This window comes from Rissa tridactyla, chromosome 1 (assembly GCF_028500815.1).
Source record: "Rissa tridactyla isolate bRisTri1 chromosome 1, bRisTri1.patW.cur.20221130, whole genome shotgun sequence".
Classification (NCBI taxonomy): Eukaryota; Metazoa; Chordata; class Aves; order Charadriiformes; family Laridae; genus Rissa; species Rissa tridactyla.
This window is the reverse complement of record NC_071466.1, coordinates 104,704,988-104,719,431: the sequence shown is the minus strand read 5'-3', so window position 1 is coordinate 104,719,431 and position 14,444 is coordinate 104,704,988. Positions and strand designations below refer to the sequence as shown.

The following is a 14,444-nucleotide window of genomic DNA, read 5'->3' as shown; positions in this document are numbered from 1 at the left end:
AAGACAGTGTGTAAAAAAAAAAAAAAAAAAAAAAAAAAAGGAGAGAGAGAAAAACCATTTCCTTCTGCAGAAGAGGCGACACACAGACTGCAGGGTACATGGACTTTCATCTGCACCAAATCCCCTCGACGGCCGTGGGGCCACACAAGTCCAACATCACTGCGGGCGAGGCAAGAGGCTGCCTTTAGTCTCCTAAAGGAGCACTTGCTGGGGCTAGCTGCGACACGTGGAGCAGCAGCCACATTCCAGGTACCACTCGACCACTCGAAGTTTCACTCACCTTGGCAGATAACAAAAGTAGCCACTATATGCAGCTGACTCCCTTACTCTCATTATACAGTATAATAGCCATCTTGCAGCCCCTGTCAGGGTTGTTACCCAGTACCACAAGGCATGAAACCAAACCATGGGGCAGCAGCGTCTTGTGATCCTCTCAACCTCATGGTTAGATTTTGATTTATTTATTAGCGTTTTCTTTATGAGACAGTGGCTATTTTACATGAAAAGCTTAAGCACACTAGACCTTTGGGTCACTAGACTGACACCACTTTAACACAAATAAATACTGAGAGTATGCCAGATTATATTCACCTCAAAAAAAAAAAAAAAAAACAACAACCCAATTAAAGAGACTACTTGAACAGAAGTAGCAGCAGGTTTACTTTAGGCATCTGAAGTGGCAGCAGGTATTACGACCAGCGTACAAAGAGAGAGGTAAGTGGCACCAGGCCTCTGATAACGAGACAGGGAGATTAAAACAGACCCAAACACTTGGAGGAACCTGAAGGGAAAAATCCAGGGTCTGACTATCACTTGGACATCATTGCAGATTTAGCTATACAGGTGGATGGATAGGTATCAGTGTTTAAATTACTTTAAGGATTTCTACAAGTTTTACCTTGTTCTTTCAAAAGAAGTTACACTAAATGATTCTACTTTGCTTTTGAATGTTTTCTCTGCACTAAAGGCTACAGATACTTCAGTCTCCTCTGGCAATGCTGCATGCTTTCAGGCCCTGAAATTCAGAACGTTTTAAAGTTAAATGAGGATGGAAAATTTAACATTTTAATCTCAGCAAGGAGAAACATTATTTCAAGTATAGAAAACATTGGCACAGGTTAACAAAAGAGAAATTGATTCAATCTCTTCAAAATCTTAGAAGGGTAGAAATTATCTTCTTCCACAAAGCACTAAGGAAGCAGTTTTAAAGGAAAGCATCCACTGATGAGTGACATGGCTATATCTAACTTGAAAGACAAGATTTAAGGCTAGATTAAGTTTTGTTGGCAAGCTGGAAAAACTCCATCGATATCAACTGTACTGCCCGCTTATGAGAAGCCAGGACTTGTTTTATGGCGCCACACAGCGTGACCTCAGTTTTGAGCTTGTATTAGCTAGGAACAGCGTGTCCCACTGAAACATTAAAGTCTATGGACTCAGCCAAATCTTCCATCTCAATATGACACCAAGTCAAACCAGCAACAATTATCATCCTAGTCTTGAAATATGCAATAGCACATGCAAGAAATAATGCTCCACTTCATCTGGGAGACAAATCAGATCCTGGCACTTCAGAAACGCGGCCACCTTTATTGCCTCAAAAAAGAGGCTGTTCCAGCAGCATTTAGCTGTTAGCACTTGATGAGAAAGAAGAAAAAAGTATCTATTTTCTTCAACAGGTATCTAAAAATTAGGAGGGAAAGGAAATTTCACATTGGTTACAATTCATCAAGGCAAGCATTTAGTGGCCAGATAACTGCTACAGATCAGAGATTCATTTACTTGCCACAGTCAACCGCAGGAAAGAAGAAAACAACAAACTACACACACGCACACTTGCCTCTCCTTTCCTGTATTTCTGGTGTCTTCCTATTTTGTGTGGGTTGTGACACCACCAAGCAAAGGGAAAGCCTAAAGCATCCTGCAAACAAAAGAAGAAAAGCTGGTCTTTCACTGCGATAAAAGGAGGCATAGTACCTGCCTCTGAAGTACAAACAGGTTCAGACACCATCTCTTAGAAAGATAAAGAGAGTTTCACATACAATTCCTCCCACCATCTCAAGGAGGCTTTAAAGTACTTGGGGAAGGAAAGAAGGATGTGCAAGGAAGGAGAGAAGATTGTACATTTGCATCAGACACTTTGATGGTATAAACGCTTCTGCGTATCCATATTTATTAAAGAGATGATTATGGCTACCATGCACGAGTGAAAGCAGACTTCACCAAACAAACACAGCACGCAACATGGGTGGTGAAGGACGACTCGGGACTCCTAAAGCTCTGGGTTGAAGGAAGGTCTTCTACAGCTTCACACATGCACTGCTCTAACGCCGGCAGGTCCGTGACCATGGCAAATAAAGGAGGAAGAAGAGGAAGGAAGGGGGAAACGGAAAGCTGGCACACAGAAACATGGTGAAATACCCACCTCTGGTACTATTCAGGTTAAGACTGCACTTCAATAAAACACCTATGTAATATGATTAAGTGCATAGATGTACTAGAAATGAAAAAACTTTGGTTTTTTCTTATTTTCTGTAAAACTTGAGACTCAATGATCACCTTGAGACAACTTGTTCTTTCTATCCACGATGAGGTGAAATCCAGAGTTGCCAGTCCAAGCTTGGTGAAGGCAATTTTAACTTCTTGTCTCCCCAAGCGCTTATGTATTTTCATAATCACTTCAGAAACAAAGCCCTTCTTAACACCTGAAAATCTGACTAACAATATATTTACAGCTAAGACCAAAGTATAGGTGATTATTCCTTTTCACGAAGGCCAAAGCAGGCCTAGAAATAAAACAAATTGAGCATAGATTTTCTCCCCATCTCAGATTGCATTACAACCTGCTGATGCTGGCTGATTTCCTACATGTAGTTTGGTCGTATGAACCTTACTCTTCTCCTGATGGTTATCATTCGCTATAATTGTAGGATTAAAGTATCAATCCTCTCTCGCTATCTCCTGCAGACTGTACCAAGTCCTCTCTTACCGCAGATTCAGCTCCAAGCGATTTTTGGCATAGCTCTCTAGAGGAAGCAGTTTCAACACTGAGGTACAACTGACAGCAGAGACCAAGAAAATAATTTAGTGACATGAAGAGAAATGCTTAGCTTAGCAGATCAGCTAATGAGCACACTAGTGCCGGAAAAGCCATATGCAGATTTCAGGCAGGGCAACATTCTTGGGTAACTTTCAAAATACTTGACAACTCTTATTGCTTCCTTGGAAACCCTTGAAAAGTATAAAATATAAAGCAATTTCCAGCTTCTGCTTCAGAGAGGGCATACATGCATTTAAAGACAGACACCAGCCCCAAAGAGAGACTCCTGTCACAGACAGAATCCTCGTCGTTTGTTGAATCCTCATTGTTTCCATCCTCCCCCCGTCTCCCCACCTCATGCCAACATGGGGCATGCTCGAAGCAGCTACAGTAGATGGCACCCTCACAGTCAAAAATCATGTCTGTGTACAAACAGGATCACATAAAACCAATGCTTTCAGAAGGTCCCCACATAACAACCCAACCGTGACTCCCCATGTTTGCAGCTGGATGCTGAAATATGTCTTCAAATGAGCCTTTCCTCTTTCAAGAGAAGAGCTGAAACCCAGTAGGAGGCTTTCCAGACCCAAAACCCGAAGATTATCAGTGTCCCAGAGGGAAGCAGGATAAACGGGTCCCCCTCTATGTGTGCATGCAGGGTGTGCTGGAGCAAGAGACATGAGGCAAGAAGCTGCACATTCCTTCTGTCAACAAGGATTTGGGCAGATCTAAGAGAGCAACATTTACTACCATCAGTCATGAGTGAAAGCCCCTGAAGATGTCTGCTGGACTCTGCTGACATAAACAAGCCTGCTCTTGGCCCGCGGGCTGCATAGCTCAGAGACCACGCATCCCTCTGACCTCCCACCCCTCACCGAGCTCTGCCTGCACCAGCAGCCCCACTTCACTGTCAGTCCTCTTTATCTGCCCAGTTGGCAGGGTCAGGACATCTCATCCTAGAGCAAGTCTGCACACTTCCTCGAGCGGCCTCCCTCCCCCCTCGCACACACCAGCCAATTTGCCTGGACCAGTGCCGTTAGCCTGCCAGGCGTTACAGGGGTACGCCTGCTTCGCATTGCCGGCCACAGCTCCCCAGCGTCAAACCAAAGCCTCGGGAGCTCCCCCCCAGGGGCTACTGCTTTTGCTGGCTGTGGCGGAGCACAGCCCTTGGGCTTGTGCAAGTCACCGAGCAGGATCCCAAGCCCTAGACACTTGCATTATACTGCTGCTGCTCTTGCACTTGCCAGGAGGCACCACGTATGAGCTCTTCCCTCTCCTATCCATCAAAAGAAGGAATAAATTACCTCCCAGCAGACTGAGATTCGGCTGTTCATTGACTCTGGAGACCTCGAGCACCTGCAGCAGGCAAATCTCCAGAGGCATTTCATGTGCTGCCATTCCCAATCCCGCCACACGATGATTCCCATTAGGGTGCTCCCACCTCCTCCATGGACCTCAGTTAGGATTTCAGCTGGCCTCAATGCTGAGGGCTCTCTCTACTGGCAGCAAACCCATGCTTTCACTACTGCTGCTGACCCTTACAGCATGCAAACAGGGCACAGCCCAAATCATTCCAGAAAAAACGGTGTTTTCTGTTTCTGGTACAGAGCTCCATCGATACCCTTTTTTATTCCCTCATCTCACCCCAGGACTGAGCAAACAGGTCAGGCAAGACCCAAGCCCAAGGACACCCTCCGACACCTCCAGCACAAGAGCAACCTGAAGCATAATTTCTCTTCTTCTCCTTCCATATTTCTAGACGATCTGGGTACTCTGCAGAAAAATTATGCATTTGCTTCTACAGCCGCACCAAGCTGAAGGTTTGGTTTTAAGCACAAGGTTCAGTCATCTTTGCTGCTGCCTCTCCTGCTCCCACTGCAGGACAAAAGGAAGCAACAGGCAAAGCGCTGACAAAAAAACAAAAAAAAAGTCATTAAACTTTTAAGACTACTCCATCTGAATGGAACAATCCTAGGCAAAGAGAGAGTAGATATCACCCTGGCAAGCCCATATTTCAAGTTTGAGCTCCACAGAAACAGAAGGCCAGATCAAGAAAACAAACTAGAAGGGCCAGGGCCAGAAACAGCTACAGAAGCTCAGCAACAAGTAAGCAAGTGCATAAGCTCACCTAGCTGGCGTTTCAGGTGTCCAGCAGGAGGAAGAATACTTGCAGAAGACTTATTTTTCCTTCCAGCAACTGGCTATGCTTGTGCTGACACACCTGCCCTACGCAGATCTGTAGAAAACCAGGGAAGACAGGAGAAGCCCTCCAGCATTTTGTGACCCCACTTGCAGCAGCCACAGTCACCTCCATCTGCCAAGGAGGCTTTGAGGGACTTGACCAACAGTTTAGTTCTCTTTGAAAACATCAGCAAAACCAGAGCGCACCAGGGCTCAGATGGGGAATAGATAAGGGCCTACGTGTAGAAGGGGCTAAAGGAAAGGAACCTCTCCCCACCACAAAAATGCAGACAGCTTATCTATCATACCCTGGGGGGTCCCTTCTGAAGGCTGTTTTTTCATATTTTCCAGGAAGGGAAAGGAGGTGGGGAGTGTCTTTTGGCACTCTTTGTTTTTGTTTTTTTTTTAAAAAAAAAAAAAACCAACAAAAAAGAAGAAAAAAACCCAAACCACCACATAAATGAGACCTACTCTCTGTTGACCAAACCTACAAGCACTTTTTCCACCCACCTCCAATTCGTCACATTCCCCAGATGCCTCCTTACTGTACCCTAGCTTCTTTCACCCCTCTGGACATGGCCATAGGTGGAGACATCAGGGCAGATCCCACCCGGCAACAGGGAGAAAAGGCAAGGAAGGGGACAATGTGTGGGATCCCTCAGTTAAGTCAAGCATTTGGCTTCACACCCACATTCAGACAGCAAACGGGTATGTTTTTCTTCTTGGTTTAATTCAAGGGCACCCATACTCGCCACTTTTGTTTTAACAACGTCTGCTTTGTTAAAAGACAGAGTGTGTTTTCTAATTTAACATACATGGAAACCAAGGTACAGCAAGGGATGTTTTTGTCATGTCAGAAGACCTTATTTAGCTGTTGTAAATCCACAACTTCCAAGAAAATCACCTACCACACACACACACACCCCACAGCTGCCACTAATTGCACTTACTCAGGGCCATTTTTACCAGAGGGCTCCCACAGCAGCTTTCCTGTGTTTCTTTGCTGGATTTTGTTCCCTGTCCTTCAGTCCCTCCACTTTTTCACAGCTGGCAGGGCCCAGGCATGCTTACACACAAGACAAGTGACTGTCTGCTGGCAGACAAACAAATACAGAAAAGATATTGAGTTTCCTTAGTAAACCACCAGTTTTGTCTGAAGTCTTAACACTTCGTAAGCATTTTGCAAATGTTTTTCATACCCGGCTTCTTCCTACAAGCTTAGAGCACCTACAAACTCTATGTTTGGAAACTTGTCCCACACCTCCCTGTCAAAGGGTGTCTATTTGCAGGGGCCAGGCAGGCAGCTGAAGCCCAGCTCTTCTTCTGAGCATCGGCAAGAAAGAACTGAGTAAAGCAAAATCCACAGCCATCAGACCTTAACGCCATGCTACAGAGCCAGCAGCGCGTTAACCACAGATGGCCCAAGCAAGCTGAAGTGAGTAATACAATTAGTGAACCACTAGGTACTTCCACAGTCACATGCTTCACTGACTGTCTTCAGAAAACCATGAATGGCCCACTGCGGCTATGCCCAAGCTTTTAACATTGAAATTAATTCATCCTTGACCTGAGGCACAAAAAAGAGCAAACAAAAAACCCCACCCACACCATGGACTTGGTCATCACCCAGGCTGATGACTGCTGGTCAACGCCACGCAGGCCTTTCTTTGACCCATCACAAGCATCACACATAACATATATCCGATATGGATGATATATACAATGACAACACTGCCAAATTTCAACTTCACATTTTCCAGAGAGAAATGCATGCAGTCATCCCAAAAACTGGTGCAGACCATCAGAAATTAAGTGAGAGAGAAGAATCAGCATTTGGGTACCTATGAATTGGAGGACACACAGACTGTGATGCCCTGAAATACACTCACAAGGACGTGAAATCCTTTACGCTGGAGCATCTGCAACAAGGATGCCTCATTGCAGATGCTCTGGTGTAGGGGATTTCATGTCAACACCACCACAAGCTGCTACGCAGGACTTTAACCCAAGCACCACTGCTCACACAACTAGTTGAAACATAAAAGCCCACAGCAGGAGCAAAGTAAACCTTCACTTGTGTTTAAATCATAATTTGTTCCCCATTCTTAGTTTGTGGTTGCACTGGAGACGGATAGCAGCGACCAGGTGGCACCTGACCACCTGTCCACCTAGGCGAGCCATGCCAGTCGGGGCCACCTTTGGGACTTGCACTACCCAAACGTCTCACAGCCACTGCCACTCATAAGAAGGGCAAAATAACACATTGCTTGGCTCCCTCTGGAAAATGTGGTTAAATATAAAAAGGCTGCTGCTGGCCTGGAAAATCCCCAAATTGCACGATGCTGGAAGCTGGGAGAGCACTTCGGAGAAGTGTCACTAGCACCTGCCCAGGTCTTCTACTCATCCCTGGGACAAAGGGTCTGTCACTATTTACTACTCTTCCACAGACATATTTCATGGAAGAAAAAAAATCAAATACAATGTGAGAGTGTATTCACAAGACCTCATGCGAAGAGGAGGCTGCACGAAGAACCGCTTTGTTCACCTGGTTTGAGCCTACCTTCAACTCATGCCCCAGCAGGTATCTCCAGACACTCACAAGTGACCAAAGAAAAACTGCTCTATCATTCTCACAAGCTTCTTAAGCCTTCCCGTGATGCCAAAAGAACATTTTCCTAAAATCATATTTTGCCAAACAATTTCCACATGCAGAAGAAAAGTAAAAATTTCAGGCCAATTCAAAGTTGAAAGCCAAACAGTTTTAATTTGGGAAACAAGGATGAAAACATGAATTGCCAACAAATAATTCTCCAAAGTAAAACAAAGCGCACACCCCCGCTCACACCCCGCTGTGAGCAAGCCCCAGACACAACCCTTTCAGAGAGGACACATGCCTTGTGTCTACGCACATTAGGAGGGTTCTGGTGGAATAATTACAATTAATCCATTACTTAATCTCCTAATCACTTCTGAGCAAACAGCATTCCTGGACATTTGTTAATGACACATTCATTTTCATACCATCCTACTCACGAAAATTTTACCAAGAAAATAAATCAACAAATGCCCAGGTATCACCAGTCACTTCATTCAAAGCAATGAGCAAGAAAGATTCAGCAGCAACCCACCATTGCTGGTGCAAGCACCGAGATCTCCCTCACGCTGGGGTCTCATCATTGAGCCCCCCCCCCCAGCCTTTTGCAGCAGCCACCCTCCGTTTCCAACTGCTCGGGCTGCGTTTTAAGTGGCTTGTGGTCCATGAGCTGCATCAGTAACTGGATACACACTCTCCCAGCAATTCCCCTCTTACTCAATATATTCCACCTAACATATATATTGCAGATTTAAACATGCAGTAAGTTTAACCCCGACACCGGATCCGGTAACTAGGTGTTACTAGGAAAGTCTGAAAGCAGACAAGAGTAAGAACAGAAAATTAGGCAGTCTTTGAGACACTTCAGTTCTGTGTCTCACTTGGTAGGTTTATGAAAGACCTCTAACACTGGCTTTTTTCCCCCCCCCCCGGGTTTATTACCGGAGGAAAGAGAATATTCCAGCATGGGAGCCCTGAAGCTAAAATTAAAAACCTATAATTTGGGTTCAGTAGCAGTTGGTATAATTCAGATCCCAGCCACAATGAGAGGTCTCCAACATTATCAACTGTCAACAATTATTACTGGCTAGACACACAAAACAGCTTTGTTCTGAACTGGAAGCCACAACTGCAAGCAGCAGTAATTGCTACCAAAGGCAAAACACACAAAAAAATCACAGCCTTTCCATGCAAAGTACTCTCCAAAGAGAATATAGGAGTGGACACAAAAGTCTTACCTTCTCCACACACATCTTTAAAAAACAGAGTAAAATCCAAGACCGTATACCCAGCAAAGGAGGGAGCTAGCAAGGAAAAGGCATCCCAAAAAGACATTTGTTAACTATTCTGAGCTGAACGCACATTTAATAAAACATCCTGTTCATTAGTTATTGAAGTTTCATTAGCAGTTCAAGGGAAAGCTACACAAGGAAGACATGAAATGCAATCAATTTCCCCTGAAATTGCATACATTTCCACACTAATCCTCAGCAAGTTCATCCCAACCAATATTAAAAACCAAATCAATTAATACTAATTGCTCACCTTATTTTCACAGGGGGATCTTTGTACTTCAGCTAGCCTCAAAGAAGAAAAAAGGCTATTTGTACAAAAGCAATTTACTTGTCTGGTCTTTTTATATTAATTTAGCTATGCACTTAATTATTCTGGCAGGTAATTCTGTCAGCTCAAGCTTCCTTCCTTACAACTACCCTTTTGCAAACTGACAGCACGAAGCAATCACATTTTTGTAACCGCACAGCCTATAGTAACAGAATAAACAAAGTTTTCTGAGTCATGGGGCGAAATCCCAAACCCACTGACTTCATTAGCAGATCTGCCATTAAGTTAATACAACTGGTGCGACTTTCCCAGGAGACAATGATGACCAAGTGATGAAATGTATTTTACTAGCAACACGCAAATGTAGCGGGACTCACGTTCAATTTTTCTTGAACACAATATGTATATTTTTAACATGTAGAGACTTACGTTCAATTTTTCTTAAGCACGTACCACACACATAGCACAGAGTGAATGGAAGTTACATTTGTCCTCCTCTGGTGTGGGAGCGCAACAGGCTTTCTCACCATCACGTGCTGAGTCTTCAAAAGAGGTTTTCTCTTCCTGCACTCCATATGACCACACTACACTTCAACACCACTCCCCCATTAACAGGTCTTGCAATATTTTTATTTTTACACAGGTCCACTAATGTCTACAAGCAAAACAAGACAAACAGCTGTAAAAAAAAAAAGTCACTTAATGCTGACAGTCTTTCTTCTTGGTTAGTTTTAGGGAGAAAGTCCTGCCAAAACGGCTGTCCAAAATGCTAAGTAACTTGGACCCGCATGTCCCAAATCAATCCATGCGTCCCTAAAGCATCCTGCACCCCTTGCCCCAGGGACAAGCAGGTGTCAGTACCAGCCAGGCTCTGGGGAGGCTGTCCTAGGGGCTTAACAACAAATGCAACATCTGCCTGGCCTCAACTGCTCCTGGAGCTTCTTCCTGCCTTCAAAATCACTGCAGCTAGCTTGTGTCTCACCTGTCCCCGCTCCCACAGACGTAGGGGATGCACAACAACATAAGACAGCGCCAGGCTGAAAATCTTTGTTTCATCTGGAAAGAGATAGCTCAGGCACCAGAGGCAGTCATTGTGGCAGAGATCCTTCTGGGGCTCTTTTGCTTCAGCTGTATCTGAGCAGCCAAGAAGTGACTTCAGCAGAACTAGTAACAAGGTGGGGATGCAACAGCCTTAACTCAAAATGTTTCTCACATCATCCAGTTTCTGCACTTTCTGCATTCTTTTGCATTTTTCCTCCCTCACTCAGTCTTGGCTAATACGGCAGGGAAGCCAAGTCTCTTTAGGGAAGATGCTTAACCTTTTTTTGTTCCCAAGCTGGAACAAGTTAAGTATCACTAGCTGTCATGCTGCTTTGTCACCATAACAGCTCTCCATCTCCCAGCACAGCAGATATCAAATCCTCTGGATCAAAACCCACCATCACGTCTTAAAAGCGTGATGATAAAAGAACATGACAGTAAGTAGAAAAATTAACTGAAGTCATTCCTCTCTGCATATTTTTGTTTTTACTGTGGTTCTCCAGATCACCTGTCACAGTCAGTGGAGAACAGTTTTAAAAGTGCCTCTGCAATTGTGTCACACAGGCATCTACCCAAACTCTAGGGAAGGTCCATGATGAAGGAACAAGCTACAAATGGAGGCCTCCTGCAAGCTGTGCACTTGTGGACAGAAATGCAGATAGGGCATATATTAAGGCTTGCATAAAAGTTTCAAACAGCACCAAAACTCTGCAGGGATTTGGTGGGTGATTGGGAAGCAGTACTCTCAAGGTTTTAAGACATGCTTTTGATAAGCAAACTGAGCTGAGGAGATGAACAGAGCCCTGCTGGAGCACTGGCCAGGACATAGAGGAAGCTGCTTTTTGCCCAAGGCTTCACTGGTGACTAAGGGCAGCAAGTCACAGGGAAAGCGCTGGCAGAGAGGAGAGCGGTGGGACCAAGCAGTGGGATCCAGCACAGAGAGCCTGGCCCATTTGCAAGGCCGTTCATCGTGAAGGAACAACTGACAGCAGGACAGTAAACTTTCAAAGCTCAGGGGGTTTCCACAGCCAGAAGATCAAAGCGGTGCTGGAGTGGAAGGAGGTGGCAAACAGGAGAGAGAAGGGCCTGTTTTGAGATCAGGATGGTAAGAGCTGAAGTTGGATGGGAAGCAGTTGGGAAGCCTGCCTAGGGTTAATGAGGAAAGCCACATCTCTCTCCAAACTACGCCGAGAGATAAAAGCAGGCATAGGATTTGCTTTAGAAGAAGCAAAGGGAACTAACTGTGATGGACTAGGGTAAAAGATAATTCGAAACAACAAAAACCGCCCACTGCTACAATAATAGACGGGCCCGACAGACAAGCAGTAACTGGATCCAAGCAGGAATTGCCCTGGCTTGCTGAAAGCCTGGTGCCTGACCAAGCACTGCTTATCAGAGAGGGTGGAAAGCCAGATGGAGGGCTAATGTGATGACAAATTGGCCAGGATACTGTATTTAAAAAAAAAAAAAAAAAAAAGGAGGAGGGGGGAATCAAAATGCAAAGATGCAAAGTGAAACTTCCATAACATCAGTAGTTTTCTCCATGCTTTCCTCTGTGAATAACACAAACAAGACACAGGCAATCAAGTTATTCATGTTCCTGTAGAGTAGCACTGGTATAGCAGGAAATCATGGAAGTATTAGTCCACAGCTTTCTGGCATGAGGTTTTAAATCTCTAGATAGAAGATGTTTTGAGTGAGACATGAGAGATGTTTTCCAGCTGTGGTTTAACTTTAGCCTAGAGATATGCAGTTGTTCTGTAAAGGTAGTTCCTAAGAGTATTTTTTACAACAAAGGGAGAGGAAACTCCAGTCATCTGAGAGTGCTATTGTCAGCCAGTCTGAGATGAAACAGCAAAGCACTGACTGATATCGATGCAGGATGAGGTGGCTCTCACATCAGGGAAAAAAAGACTTCTTTCCTTAGGTAGCTGGTTTGAGTTGCAGTTCTCCAGAGGCAGCTGTAGAGCATGTATGGCTTTACATGGGGAAAGGAGAAGAGCTTTTCCTCTTTAAAAAGACACTTTAGAAATAAAATTAGCAGGAAGGACTTTTTCCAGGTAGGGAAGCACTGCTGCAGACCCTCCACCCTCCCCAGTGAGAGGCACATCTGCCCCCGCCAGCACAAGGGTTTAGCATGAACCCTCAGACAAGCCCACAACAGCAGGAACAGCAGTGGGAGAGGGGGAGCCTGACAGGTACTGGCTCCTCAACTCCTCTGACAGCTCTTTCTTCACACCAGCACTGACTGTTGCCACCCCTGAGCTGCTGCTCCCAGCACCACCAAGTTGAGCCCAGACCTTCTGGAGTAGCCGCCCACTCACGTCTCATGAGCCTTGACACTTCACAGGGGCATCACATTTGGCGCAAAGGACGCTGGCATCTTCCCATGCCATGCCAGGTGAGGGGTGCATTGCAGGTAATGCATGGTCAAATCCAAAGTTGGAGACTGTCTGAAACCTGCAGTCAACTTTGTCTTCACAAAACACCCTCCAAACAGAGCAATCAAGTTACTGCGCAACAGAGACCCAGTTTGCATCAACATCTTTGCCATCATTCTACAAAGGGAAGGTCCTGCCCTCCAGTAAGTCATACAATTAGGCAAAGTAAACGAGTTGTCAATAAACCCTTGATTGTTCAATGAGATGTCGCTAATGGGAAGGCAAATGTATACTGCCAGAATTCATGACATGATAGTGATAATTTTCAAGTTATGCTTGATGTTTCTGTGATGAAGCTATTTTCAGTTGCTTTGAATCTTCTTCAGAAAAGTCAGTCTTTGAATAAAAATAAAAAAAAAAAGTCATGACTGTTCTGAGCTCAGATGCATGCATTTAATCAGTCCAGGTGTTTAAATTATTTATCCATGAGGAGAAATACTGTACTAATCTTAGGAACAGAGCATATGAAGGGGGAAAACAATTAAGACTTTATATAAAGCCATGCTGAATAATGTGAAGCAGTAGAGAATTCTCTCATGCACAACATAACTGCGACCAAGGGTGCTGCAAGTATTATGTTATCGCAGCCTGGGCTGCAAAACTCAAAATACAGAGATTTGCTGCTACTAGAAGAAATGCTTCCCAACCGTAAAGCAAAACAATTGTTTCCAACGAGCACAAAGCCCCTGTCAAAAGTTCGTACTTTCCCTAGTTTGAAAGAGCAAAACTTTTTTAATGTTTTTCCAAAAACAACAACAGCATCTAGAGAAAAACAGAACACTTCATGAACCATGCCTCCATAAGTGTGACATCCAATGCTCTGGACCAGACTACCTCTCCTCATCACTTAGGCATAGACAATAACCTCTTGCCTTTCTTCTTTCATCTTAACCTTCTCCTCCTTTATCTTGCTTTTCAAAGCCAAGGGTCTACCCAAGCTGCAAGGGAGACTTCCCATGTGGAAGATACGTAGGGTGGGAAGGACACTCCAGCCCACTGCAGCCTTACTAGATCACTTCCCCGGCAATGGCTACCACAGAAGCAGCTGGTCAGGTACTACAGCTATAGGTCCCCAGGTGGACTGAAGGGCTGTGGTGACGCAGCAGGACACCTAGTGAAGAATACAAGCCCTTCTCACCACCCTTACTCACCGCCTGCTCTTTCACGGGAAGAAATTCTTAAAACAATTTTATGTTTTTGCTTTAATGTTAATGGATTAGGTATCTTGTTCCAACTCTCAAATGCGTGGTTCCTCACAAGACTTGGCTTTGTCCACTGAAATTAATGGAAAAGGTCAAGAAAGAGGTGTATTTATATTGTGCACTAGAGAAAAGTAAAACTAGGTGTCCTGCTGCCAAGATAGTCACATTTATACAATGTTGAACCCCAGCATCAGTACCTTCACTAAGAAAGATTTAGCCAATTAAGTTGATAGCACGCCATACACCAGCACTTTCTGAGCACGCAGGAAAATAAACAGGCAGTTCTCATTTCAGCAAAGAATCTGGCTCTTCTCCCAGCTTGTTACCAGCTTTCTCTGCCTCACCACCCAGCATGCACCATCGCCTGCCATGGAGGTGGGCAA

At 44.7% G+C, this 14,444-nt stretch overlaps 1 protein-coding gene across 3 annotated transcripts in view; it reads right to left on the bottom strand.

The window, feature by feature from the left end:
- The window catches only part of TIAM1 (TIAM Rac1 associated GEF 1), a 217,878-nt gene that overhangs the window by 173,240 nt on the left and 30,194 nt on the right, over positions 1 to 14,444 (bottom strand). The window contains exon 4 of one of the 3 annotated variants that reach the window (XM_054188086.1): positions 6,172 to 6,314. The exons of the other annotated variants lie outside the window; for them this stretch is intronic. The gene's annotated coding sequence lies outside the window, so the exon portion shown is untranslated. The remainder of the gene's footprint in view (positions 1 to 6,171; positions 6,315 to 14,444) is intronic. 3 annotated transcript variants of the gene reach the window in all.